The sequence below is a fragment of the Plectropomus leopardus genome, chromosome 7, assembly GCF_026936395.1.
Source record: "Plectropomus leopardus strain MGB_pleo_1.0 chromosome 7, ASM2693639v1, whole genome shotgun sequence".
NCBI classification, from domain to species: Eukaryota; Metazoa; Chordata; class Actinopteri; order Perciformes; family Serranidae; genus Plectropomus; species Plectropomus leopardus.
The window spans coordinates 5,855,001-5,868,238 of NC_142182.1; the positions used below are offsets into that span (position 1 = coordinate 5,855,001).

Consider the following 13,238-nt stretch of genomic DNA (forward strand, 5'->3'; position numbering starts at 1 on the left):
CACATCATAATTGTCCTTGATTCTGTACTTCAGTACAATTTTAGAGTAGGCCTACTTGTACTTAATTAAACCTTTCCACTTTCTGCCTGTGAGCATCAGTTCCTGTCAGTCGGAGACCTGCTGTCCCTGATTCATGCTGTTGTTCAGCAGGTGGCGCTCAGCTACCAAAGAGACCCACCTCTGTTTTCTTTCACCTCCTCAGTCAGGATTTGAGTCGCTGAGAAAATTTGAATTTGCAGATAGAGTCATTCAGACTGACAGATGTGCAGAAGACGACACGACGCCGTGCACAGCGCCCTCACCCCCCCGCAGCAGAGCCGCCTTAAGCCTCAACAGCTACGAGTTGAAGACTGTTCCTCTGTCACCTCACGGACTCAAACAATTCAATCGAGGTAAAGGCACTGTGGTTATCAAGGCACTTCTGTTCTGATAAAGCACTGTTTCACTAAGCACTATAATACAACTGTCTGTCTATCCACTCCTCTGTCCCCTCAATCCTCTCCACAGTCCCTTCACTAAGCATCACACTTAAAGTTTAAAACATCAGCGCCCAACTCCAGAAACTGGTCCGCATGAGAAATGGCAACCTCCTCATCTTCCCCAAAGACATCCCTTCCTTGAACTCTCTCCTCTCCACATGGCCAGAGGGAGCTTTCGATGGATCACAGTTCACCTGCAGGCTGGCACGCAAACCTGACTTCACCCCCCGGAAAGAGCCCCCGACAAAACTCCTGGTCTTCAAAGGCATCCACACAAACATCTCAGAGGAACAGGTTAAGACAGAACTGGAACAACAAGGCATCAACATCACCAGAATACACAGAACCATAAGCAGAACCAACCAGCAGCCAAGCACCTTCATCAAGATCCACCTCACCAATCCTCAACAAGCATGCAGATGTCCACTGCAAAAAAAACCAAACCAAAACGGCATTTAAACAGATTTTAAGTGGCACAATTCTGTCACCCATCGACACAAACGAACCCCCCCCCACATATCCTCATCCACAGGCAACACAGACATCCTGGAGCTGATTATATCTGTTCTCCTGACTCCACCACAAACCACCTTACCAGCGACCATCTACCCGTCCTCACTACATTCTCTTTCTAACTACAAGCAACACAGAGGAAGAAACATGACTATAAAATAGCAAACTTGGAAACATACAGAGGTAATCAGGTTCAGATCACCTCACACCACAACAGAAATCAACAAACTCCAAAGCACCATCAAACTACAACTTACCCTTCACTGACAGAAAACCTGGAAAACATTTTACAAAAAAACTTGACCAAGACTCAAATCCCTGGACTTTCTGTCAAAAAATGAAGAGCATCAATGGAAATCCACAAAACAACAACACACCACCACTCAAATCCAGGGGCATAATCTCCACGGACAATAAAGAGAAAGCCACACTCTTCCGTAATCACCTTGGTAACATCCATTCATGCCCAACTGAACTATACTTTGATGACACTTGGGAAAACCCTGTTCAACAGAGAAATTGCACAACACAACAGAACTCAGACACCCACAGTCAACCACAATACAGAGCACCATCCGCTCACCAAACTGGTCACAACTCAAGAAACCCAACTGCAACTGAAAAAATGAGAAACAAAGCACCAGGGGAAGACAGTCTACACAGTACTCATAAAACAAGCACCCGTCACTTACCTTCAGCACCTTGGACAGCTCTTCTCCACTGCAGGAAAACATGTTATAAGAAGCTACAGCTTCTTATAAAGCAACAAAGCAACAAAGAAGAAGGTTATAAGAAGCTACAGCTTCTTATAAAGCAACAAAGCAACAAAGAAGAAGGTTTCCAAACCGAAGAAGGTCGGTCCCAGCGTCAGCAACAACAACAAGCTCCTTGTTAAAGCTGCTGTCACATCCAAGGAGTAGGGCGGCGTGTCTTTGGCTGCCCTCAAGAAGGTTCTGGCTTTGGGAGGCTATGATTTTGAAAAGAACAAGGCTTGCGTCAAGACCGCCATTGAATCTTTGGTGGCAAAGTGGACTCTGGTCCAGACCAAAGGGACCAGGGCCTCCGGATCCTTCAAGATGAGCAAGAAGGCTGCTGCTGCTCCTAAAGCCAAGAAGGCCGCAGCAGCACTTAAGAAGCCAGCAGCTGCTTAGAAATCTCCCAAGAAGGCCACCGAAAGCCCCAAGAAGACAGCTAAGACAACCAAGAAGGTGGCCATAAAGCCGGTAGCCAAGAAAGCCCCAAGCCCAAAGAAGGCAGCACCCAAAAAGAAGTGAGCTCACATTTTCACATCGTCTTGATCATTAAACTCCCAACTAAACGGCTCTTTTAAGAGCCACCCACAACATCTGAAAGAGAATTGTCCTCATTTATTATTATCATTAATGGCAAGGTTTTATGTGAAAATTTATAACCAGAGGTAGAGGTCACAGAGAAGGAAATAGAGTTGGTATTATTTTTCTTTACAACTAATCACCCAGTAATAATAGCAATATAAAAGAGAGCTAGCAGAAACTTCTATCCCCCATAAAACTTACAGTTGTGCTCATAAGTTTACATACCCTGGCAGAATTTGTGATTTTTTTTCACCATTTTTCAGTGAATATGAATGATAATACAAAAAAAATTCTTTCACTCAAGGCTAGTGGTTGGGTGAAGCCATTTATTATCAATTGTGTTTGCTCTTTTTAAATCATAATGACAACAGAAACTACCCAAATGACCCCGAACAAATGTTTACATACCCTAGTTCTTAATACCGTGTATTGTCCCCTTTAACATCAATGACAGCTTGAAGTCTTTTGTGGTAGTTGTGGATGAGGCACTTTATTTTCTCAGATGGTAAAGCTGCCCATTCTTCCTGGCAAAAAGCCTCCAGTTCCTGTAAATTCTTGGGCTGTTTTGCATGAACTGCACATTTGAGATCTCCACAAAGTGGCTCAACGATATTGAGGTCAGGAGAACGAGATGGCCACTCCAGAACCTTCACTTTTTTCTGCTGTAGCCAATGACAGGTCGACTTGACCTTGTGTTTTGGGTCATTGTCATGTTGGAACGTCCAAGTGCGTCCCATGCACCGCTTCCGGGCTGATGAGTGCAAGTTTTCCTCCAGTATTTTCTGAATAACATGCTAGATTCATCTTGCCGTCAATTTTGACCAAGTTCCCTGTGCCTTTGTAGCTCACACATCAGCGATCCACCTCCGTGTTTCACAGTAGGAATGGTGTACTTTTCATCATAGGCCTTGTTGACTCCTCTCCAAATGAAGTGTTTAGGGTTGTGGCCATAAAGTTTCATTTCAGTCTCATCACTCCAAATTACTTTGTTCCAGAAGAGGAACAGAGGCTTGAAACAGAGGCTTGTCTCTGTGCTGTATGGCGTATTGTGAGCGGGGTGCTTTGTGGCATTGGTGTAGTAATGGCTTTCTTCTGGCGACTCGACCATGCAGCCTATTTTTCTTCAAGTGCCTCCTTATTGTGCATCTTGGAACAGCCACACCACTTTTTTTCAGAGAGTCCTGTATGTCAGCTGAAGTTATTTGTGGGTTTTTCTTTGCATGTCGAACAATTTTCCTGGCAGTTGTGGCTGAATTTTTTTCTTGGTCTACCTGACAGTGGCTTGGTCTCAACAGAAGCTCTAATTTTGGGCAAATCAAGATTTAAGTCGAAATGATGAGAATAAAGTTGAAATTTCGAGAATAAAGTTGAAATTTCAAGAATAAAGTTGAAATTTCGAGAAAAAAGTCAAAATTTCGAGAATAAAGACGAAAGGAGAGCAGAGAGCCGTGCAAACCTCTGTGTACTTGCCCGGGGAGGGCTGCTCATGGCTGGGGTGCTACTACTGAGGCTCCCCGGGATGAATTTCCAACATTTTCCCTCCTCCTCATAACCACCAGCCACCACTCTGTGACTGGTGGCTGGCCCTTCAGCCTGACTCTACAGTGTCCCCCTCACCCTGACCCCGGCCTGGCCTCCGGGACCCCCGCCTCGATCCCAGCCCACCCTGGGGGTTTCATCTCACCCCCAGAGCCAGCCTTAGCTACCTAAAGAGAGTCAAAGTTACTCCTGCACTTTACCCGTGACTGCATTGAGGGACCCCTGCCCGCCCTGTGTACCCCCCCCAAGCAGGGCCAGGTTACCCCGGGCTGGGCCAGGCCGGGCCTCTGGCACCCCCGCCTGGATCCCACCACGCCCTGGGGGTCTCACTTCCCACCACTCTGTGGTGGCTGGTGGCTGGTGGTGGTGAGAAGGAGGGTAAAATGTTGGAAATTCATCCCGGGGAGCCTCAGTAGTAGCACCCCCGCCACGAGCAGCCCTCCCCGGGCAAGTACACAAAGGTCGGCGCAGCTCTCCACTCTCCTTTCGACTTATTTCTTTAAATTTCAACTTTAATCTCTAAATTATATTACGACTTTATTCTCGACATTTCAACTTTTTTTTTTTTTTTTAAATTTCAATTTCAATCTCTTCATTTCCACTTTAATCTCGAATTTGTATTTCGACTTTATTCTCGAAATTTCAACTTTATTCTCATCATTTCGACTCCAATCTCGATTTGCCCAAACATTTTTTCTCCATCATAAATGGCCCTAATCCGCTTCCGTAGATTGGCATTCTCAGTTCCTTGGATACCTTTTTGTATCCTTTTCCTGTTTTATAAAGTTCAACTACCTTCTCCCGCAGATCTTTTGATAATTCTTTTGCTTTCCCCATGGCTCGTAATCCAGCAACGTCAGTGCAGCACTGGATGAAACATGCAAGGGTCTATCAGGAGAAACTCACTGACTTTTTATACACACACACTAATTACAAGCAAACAGATCACAGGTGAGGATGGTTACCTTTAGTAGAGATTTAAACCTGCGTGTGTCAACTTGTGTTTATGTTATTGGGCCAAAACCTCCAGGGTATGTAAACTTTTGATCAGGGTCAATATGATTTAAAAAGGGCAAACACAATAGTTTGATAATAAATAGCTTCACCCAGACACTAACTGTGAGTTGAAAAAAAAGTGTTTATATTATAATTCATATTCTCTGAAAAATGGCCAAAAAATCATAAATTCTGCCAGGGTATGTAAACTTCTGAGCACAGCTGTATAAAGCTATAGAAACTTGTGTACACATTGTTTTATAGAAAGTTATTTTGTATTACCAAACATTAACTAGATATATTTGCATTTTATTTATCTTTATTTTTGATGATTATTTCATGATTTAATTTTAAATATTTATTTGGCAGATTTTTTTATTTGGCCTGTAGACAATTTCATCATTAAGATTCATTAAAAGAATAAAAGGCATCTGTGTCTCCCCTCAGATGTCGACTCTCAGCCGTCTGCCTCACCTCTAAAGGACACCCCGCTGGACTCCCGGCATGCTCTTCGTGTGGTAAAGTGATGAAGAATAAGTCAAACACTTTGAAGTCAGGCTGAAGCTCACCATCCACCTCCAGATTCACACCGAGGAGTGCATGCACCTGCGCAACATCTGCGAGCAAACGCGCCTCCGTCATAACCAACAGAGTGACTGCTGAGGAGAACCGATCGTCCGACACGCGTTTCACCGCTGCCGCATCGGTCTGCACAGCTTCTGATGCCGTTCCTGCCCCGATCCACTGACCCCCCGCCCCCTTCTATACCCCAGAAAGTTTCACTTAAGTCATTTCCTAAGTTTATGCAGAGCGGTCCTCCCTCCCTACCTCCTCCTTTACACCCTTCTCTCCTTCTTCACCTCCTCCTTTCCTTCTCTACGTCTTCCTCTCGTTCTCTACATCCTTCTCTCTTTCTCTACGTCCTCTTTTTCTTTTCCACCTCCTTTCCTCCTGCACCTCCTTCTCTACCTCTTCTTTACATCTGTAACTCCTTCTTTCCTCCTACACCTCCATCTTCACCTCCTCCTTTCTTTACCCACCTCCTTCTCAACATCCCTCCCTTTGACACATCCTTCTCTCCTTCCCCTACCTCCTCCTCTCCTTCTCCACATCATTCTCTTCTTCACATCCTTCTTTCCTTTCCTACATCCTCCTTTTCTTCTCTATATCCTCCTTTCTCTCTCTAACTCCATCTCTCCTGCTCTACCACCTCCTTTCCTCTTCCACCTTCTCCTTTTCTTCTCCATCCCCTCCTTTTCTTCCCTTCCTCCTTCTCTGCTCCTTTCCTTTTCCAACTCCCTCTTTCCTTCTCTATTTTTGTGTTTCCTTCTACACCTTCTATCTTTCTCCAACCCCTCCTTTCCTCCTTTCCTTTATCCACCTCCTTATCTCAATCTCTGACTTTCAGTTGAGGAAGCTGGAGTATAAGATGGAAGTGACAAGCTAGGTATGTTAATCAATTAGGAGTATTTCCACTGCAAGCTCACCCAACCCCTCAGCCAACCCCAACTCAGGGCCGACAACAATCAGGACCTGCGGGATAATGAGGAGGAGCAGGAGCAGGAGCAGTCACAGGGAGAGAAAGCATGGAGGCAGCATGACCCAAGAAAGCAAGCAAGGCTCCCACTCTGCTGTCTTTCTCTCTCTGTTTCTCCAAGAGGACTTCAACCCAACATCAACAGGGAAGTGAACATTAATGAACTTTTTTTTTTTTTTTTTTTTAAATCCATGCTCTGCATCTCCTCGCTAGTTTGTCCACCATTTCTTTTAGCCACGGTATAGCATTTTCAGAAAAAATATTGATATAAAAAAATGTAAGCTGACTATGTTCTTTTTTTAAAAAAAATAATAATGTTGCAAAAACTTTAATGAAAACTTCATTGAAGAGTATGTCATCAAAAAAGTATAAATAAATAAATAAATAAAAAAAGAAAGGAAGATGCAATTAACATTAATTGGTTTTTTTATTTATCATTTTTGCTAACAAAAAAAAAAAAATTAACAAACGTCTTATAGCATGTCATCAAAAATCATAAAAATGTCAGAATGGAATGTTGTCAGAAAATTCATAAATACATTACATTATAGTATGTCAAAAATAAATAAGTAAATAAATCAAAAATAAAAGAAAACGTCATAGTGTAGTGTTTTTTGTTTGTTTGTTTTTTGTTTTTAAAAAAACTTAGTATAAAATGTCATCCAAAAAATCATGAAACCTATAGTATTGTGGGATTTTTAAAAAAAGAATGAAAGCGTAATTTTATACAATGGTGTAAAAAACCAAAAACAAACAAACAAACAAAAAAACTGTCATGTTGTCAAAAAATTGATAATATATAGTTTAATATCCCATCAAATGTTAATGAAAGGTCATATTATACAATGTCATCAAAACAATCATAAAAATGTACATTATGTCATTAAAAAACTACATTAAAAACAACTGATACAGTATGTCCAAAAACTGATATAAACACCATAGTATATCATCCAAAAGAATCATGAAAACATCATAATATAGTATGTTGCCCAAAAATTCATTAAAAAAACATAATATTATGGCATGTTGTCCAAGAATGCATGAAAACGTGTGGTATGTTGTCCAAAAAGGGCGGCGCGGTGGCTTTGTGGTTAGCACTGTTCCCTGACAGAAAGAGGGTCCCTGCCTGGGTTCTCTCCGGGGTCTCCGGCTTCCTCCCACATTTCAAAGACATGCAGGTCAGGTTGACTGGTGACTCTAAATTGTCCTTAGGTGTGACTGTGAGCGTGGAAGGTTGTCTGTCTATATGTGTCGGCCCTGCGATAGTCTGGCGACCTGCCCAGGGTGTACCCTGCCCTCTGCCCGATGACATGCTGAGATTGGCTCCAGTCCCCCGCAACCCTTGCGAGGACAAGCGATTACGGACAATGAATGAATGTTGTCCAAAAATTCATATCAATGTCATAGTGGAGTATAACATCCAAAAACAACATATAGTAAATTTACTGCGTAAAAAAAGTAGAATTACGAACAAAGCAAGGCTATAGTATGGCGAAAATGTCAAAATTTAACATGTCCAAAGAACTGCTGAAAACCACTTAGTATAGCAAGTAGAAGCATGTTATAGTATACATTGTTAAAAAAAACAAAAAACAAAACGTCCTTAAAATCGATAAAATGCATGTTGAAAAAATGATGAAACAAAACAAGGCTATAGTATGGCAAGAATGTCAAACTTTGACATGTCCAAAGAACTGCTGAAAACCTCTTTGTAAAACATGTAGAGGCATATTATAGCATACAGTGTTGAAAAAACATCCAAAAAAAAACCCCAAAACGCATAAAATATCATGTTGAAACAAATGACCAAAAAAGTAAGGCTATACTATGGCAAAAATGTCAAAATTTGACGTGTCCAAAAAAACTGCAGAAAATCACTTAGTATAGCACATACAGGCATGCAAAAGTGTCCAGTATTTAAAAAAACAAACAAACAAAAAAACATCCATGAATAGCTCCAAAACGCATGAAATACCATGTCGAAAAATAATAACCACAAAATGTCATAATAATGTCATGAAAACAGCTGAAAACACAGCATAAAATAGCCTACTGAGAAACGCCATAGTATTCAAACGTGTAAAAATGGTCGGAAACAACAGAATATAGCATGTCGAAAAAATGATCAAAACAGCAAGGCTATAGTATGGCAAAAATGTCAAAAAATGGCATGTCATAAGAACAGCTGAAAACACGTCAAATCAACATAAAATAGCGTACTGAGACACACCATAGCATTCAAACGTGCGAAAATGGCCAAAAACACAATGGTATAGCATGTCGAAAAAGTGACCAAAGAAGCAAAGCTATAGTATGGCAAAAATGTCAAAAATGGCATGTCATAAAAACAGCTGAAAACACCTCAAAACAGCATAAAATAGCGTACTAACACATGCTATAGCATTGAAACGTGCAAAAATGGCAAAAAAAAACACCATAATATAGCATGTCAAAAAAATTAACAAAAAAGCAAGGCTATAGTATGGCAAAATTGTCAAACAATGGCATGTCATAAAAACAGCTGAAAACACCTCAAAACAGCATAAAATAGCGTACTAACACACGCTATAGCATTCAAACGTGCAAAAATGGCCAAAAACACCTTACTATAGCATGTCAAAAAAATGACCAAAAAAGCAAGGCTATAGTATGGCAAAAATGTCAAAAATGACATATCATAAAAACAGCTGAAAACACCCCAAAACAGCATAAAATAGCGTACTAACACACGCTATAGCATTCATACATGCAAAAATGACCAAAAACACTAATAAATATCATGTCGAAAAAAATAGCAAAAAAGCAAGGCTATAGTATGGCAAAATTGTCAAAAAATGGCATGTCGTAAAAACAGCTGAAAACACCTCAAAACAGCATAAAATAGCGTGCTAACACACGCTTATAGCATTCAAACGATGCAAAATGGCCAAAAACACTAATAAATATCATGTCGAAAAAATTTGCAAAAAAGCAAGGCTATAGTATGGCAAAATTGTCAAAAAATGGCATGTTGTAAAAACAGCTGAAAACACCTCAAAACAGCATAAAATAGCGTACTAACACACGCTATAGCATTCAAACGTGCAAAAATGGCCAAAAACACTAATAAATATCATGTCGAAAAAATTAGCAAAAAAGCAAGGCTATAGTATGGCAAAAATGTCAAAAATGGCATGTCATAAAAACAGCTGAAAACACCTCAAAACAGCATAAAATAGCGTACTAACACACGCCATAGCACTCAAACGTGCAAAAATGGCCAAAAACACCTTACTATAGCATGTCAAAAAAATTTGCAAAAAAAGCAAGGCTATAGTATGGCAAAATTGTCAAAAATGGCATTTCATAAAAACAGCTGAAAACACCTCAAAACAGCATAAAATAGCGTACTAACATACGCTATAGCATTCAAATGTGCAAAAATGGCCAAAAACATTGATAAATATCATGTCGAAAAAATTAGCAAAAAGCAAGGCTATAGTATGGCAAAAATGTCAAAAATGGCATGTCGTGAAACAGCTGAAAACACCTCAAAACAGCATAAAATAGCGTGCTAACACACGCCATAGCACTCAAACGTGCAAAAATGGCCAAAAACACCTTACTATAGCATGTCAAAAAAATGACCAAAAAAGCAAGGCTATAGTATGGCAAAAATGTCAAAAATGACATATCATAAAAACAGCTGAAAACACCCCAAAACAGCATAAAATAGCGTACTAACACACGCTATAGCATTCATACATGCAAAAATGACCAAAAACACTAATAAATATCATGTCGAAAAAAATAGCAAAAAAGCAAGGCTATAGTATGGCAAAATTGTCAAAAAATGGCATGTCGTAAAAACAGCTGAAAACACCTCAAAACAGCATAAAATAGCGTACTAACACACGCTATAGCATTCAAACGTGCAAAAATGGCCAAAAACACTAATAAATATCATGTCGAAAAAATTAGCAAAAAAGCAAGGCTATAGTATGGCAAAAATGTCAAAAATGGCATGTCATAAAAACAGCTGAAAACACCTCAAAACAGCATAAAATAGCGTTAACTAACACGCCATAGCACTCAAACGTGCAAAATGGCCAAAAATACCTTACTATAGCATGTCAAAAAATTTGCAAAAAAGCAAGGCTATAGTATGGCAAAATTGTCAAAAATAGCATTTCATAAAAACAGCTGAAAACACCTCAAAACAGCATAAAATAGCGTACTAACATACGCTTATAGCATTCAAATGTGCAAAATGGCCAAAACATTGATAAATATCATGTCGAAAAAATTAGCAAAAAGCAAGGCTATAGTATGGCAAAATGTCAAAATGGCATGTCATAAAAACAGCTGAAAACACCTCAAAACAGCATAAAATAGCGTACTAACACACGCTTATAGCATTCAAACGTGCAAAATGCCCAAAAAAACTAATAAATATCATGTCGAAAAAAATAGCAAAAAAGCAAGGCTATAGTATGGCAAAATTGTCAAAAAATGGCATGTCGTAAATACAGCTGAAAACACCTCAAAACAGCATAAAATAGCGTTACTAACACACGCTTATAGCATTCAAACGTGCAAAATGGCTAAAACAGTAATAAATATCATGTCGAAAAATGACCAAAAGCAAGGGTATAGTATGGCAAAAATGTCAAAAATGGCATGTCATAAAACAGCTGAAAACACCTCAAAACAGCATAAAATAGCGTACTAACACACGCTTATAGCATTCAAACGTGCAAAATGGCTAAAAACACTAATAAATATCATGTCGAAAAATTAGCAAAAAGCAAGGCTATAGTATGGCAAAATTGTCAAAAATAGCATGTCATAAAAACAGCTGAAAACACCTCAAAACAGCATAAAATAGCGTACTAACACATGCTATAGCATTCAAACGTGCAAAATGGCCAAAAACACTAATAAATATCATGTCGAAAAAATTAGCAAAAAGCAAGGCTATAGTATGGCAAAATGTCAAAATGGCATGTCATAAAAACAGCTGAAAACACCTCAAAACAGCATAAAATAGCGTACTAACACACGCTATAGCATTCAAACGTGCAAAAATGGCTAAAAACAGTAATAAATATCATGTCGAAAAATGACCAAAAGCAAGGCTATAGTATGGCAAAATGTCAAAAATGGCATGTCATAAAACAGCTGAAAACACCTCAAAACAGCATAAAATAGCGTGATTAACACACGCTTATAGCACTCAAACGTGCAAAAATGGCCAAAAAACACTAATAAATAGCATGTCGAAAAAATTTGCAAAAAAGCAAGGCTATAGTATGGCAAAATTGTCAAAAATGGCATTTCATAAAAACAGCTGAAAACACCTCAAAACAGCATAAAATAGCGTACTAACATACGCTATAGCATTCAAATGTGCAAAAATGGCCAAAAACACTGATAAATATCATGTCGAAAAAATTAGCAAAAAGCAAGGCTAAAATATGGCAAAATGTCAAAAATGGCATGTCGTAAAAACAGCTGAAAACACCTCAAAACAGCATAAAATAGCGTGCTAACACACGCTTATAGCATTCAAACGATGCAAAATGGCCAAAAACACTAAGAAATATCATGTCGAAAAAAATAGCAAAAACCAAGGCTATAGGATGGCAAAAATGTCAAAAATGGCATGTCGTAAAAACAGCTGAAAACACCTCAAAACAGCATAAAATAGCGTACTAACACACGCTATAGCATTCAAACGTGCAAAAATGGCTAAAAACAGTAATAAATATCATGTCGAAAAAATGACCAAAAAGCAAGGCTATAGTATGGCAAAAATGTCAAAAATGGCATGTCATAAAAACAGCTGAAAACACCTCAAAACAGCATAAAATAGCGTGCTAACACACGCTATAGCATTCAAACGTGCAAAAATGGCCAAAAACACTAATAAATATCATGTCGAAAAAATTAGCAAAAAAGCAAGGCTATAGTATGGCAAAAATGTCAAAAAATGGCATGTCGTAAAAACAGCTGAAAACACCTCAAAACAGCATAAAATAGCGTACTAACACACGCCATAGCACTCAAACGTGCAAAAATGGCCAAAAATACCTTACTATAGCATGTCGAAAAAATTTGCAAAAAAAGCAAGGCTATAGTATGGCAAAATTGTCAAAAATGGCATTTCATAAAAACAGCTGAAAACACCTCAAAACAGCATAAAATAGCGTACTAACATACGCTATAGCATTCAAATGTGCAAAAATGGCCAAAAACACTGATAAATATCATGTCGAAAAAATTAGCAAAAAGCAAGGCTATAGTATGGCAAAAATGTCAAAAAATGGCATGTCGTAAAAACAGCTGAAAACACCTCAAAACAGCATAAAATAGCGTACTAACACACGCTATAGCATTCAAACGTGCAAAAATGGCCAAAAACACTAATAAATATCATGTCGAAAAATTAGCAAAAAGCAAGGCTATAGTATGGCAAAAATGTCAAAAAGGGCATGTCGTAAAACAGCTGAAAACACCTCAAAACAGCATAAAATAAGCGTGACTAACACACGCCATAGCACTCAAACGTGCAAAAATGGCCAAAAACACCTTACTATAGCATGTCAAAAAAATGACCAAAAAACCAAGGCTATAGTATGGCAAAAATGTCAAAAATGGCATGTCATAAAAACAGCTGAAAACACCTCAAAACAGCATAAAATAGCGTACTAACACACGCTATAGCATTCAAACGTGCAAAAATGGCCAAAAACACTAATAAATATCATGTCGAAAAAATTAGCAAAAAAGCAAGGCTATAGTATGGCAAAATTGTCAAAAAATGGCATGTCGTAAAAACAGCTGAAAACACCTCAA

At 39.1% G+C, this 13,238-nt stretch overlaps 1 long non-coding RNA gene across 4 annotated transcripts in view; it reads left to right on the top strand.

The window, feature by feature from the left end:
- Positions 1-6,810, top strand: part of LOC121966260 (uncharacterized) — a 10,196-nt gene extending 3,386 nt beyond the window's left edge. For 2 of the 4 annotated variants that reach the window (XR_015776945.1, XR_015776946.1), the window contains exons 2-5: positions 203-392; positions 508-1,726; positions 1,778-2,262; positions 5,309-6,810. This is a non-coding gene — a long non-coding RNA (uncharacterized LOC121966260). The remainder of the gene's footprint in view (positions 1-202; positions 393-507; positions 1,727-1,777; positions 2,263-5,308) is intronic. The other 2 variants (XR_015776947.1, XR_015776948.1) reach the window with 1 other exon arrangement.
- Positions 6,811-13,238: the final 6,428 nt, after the last annotated feature.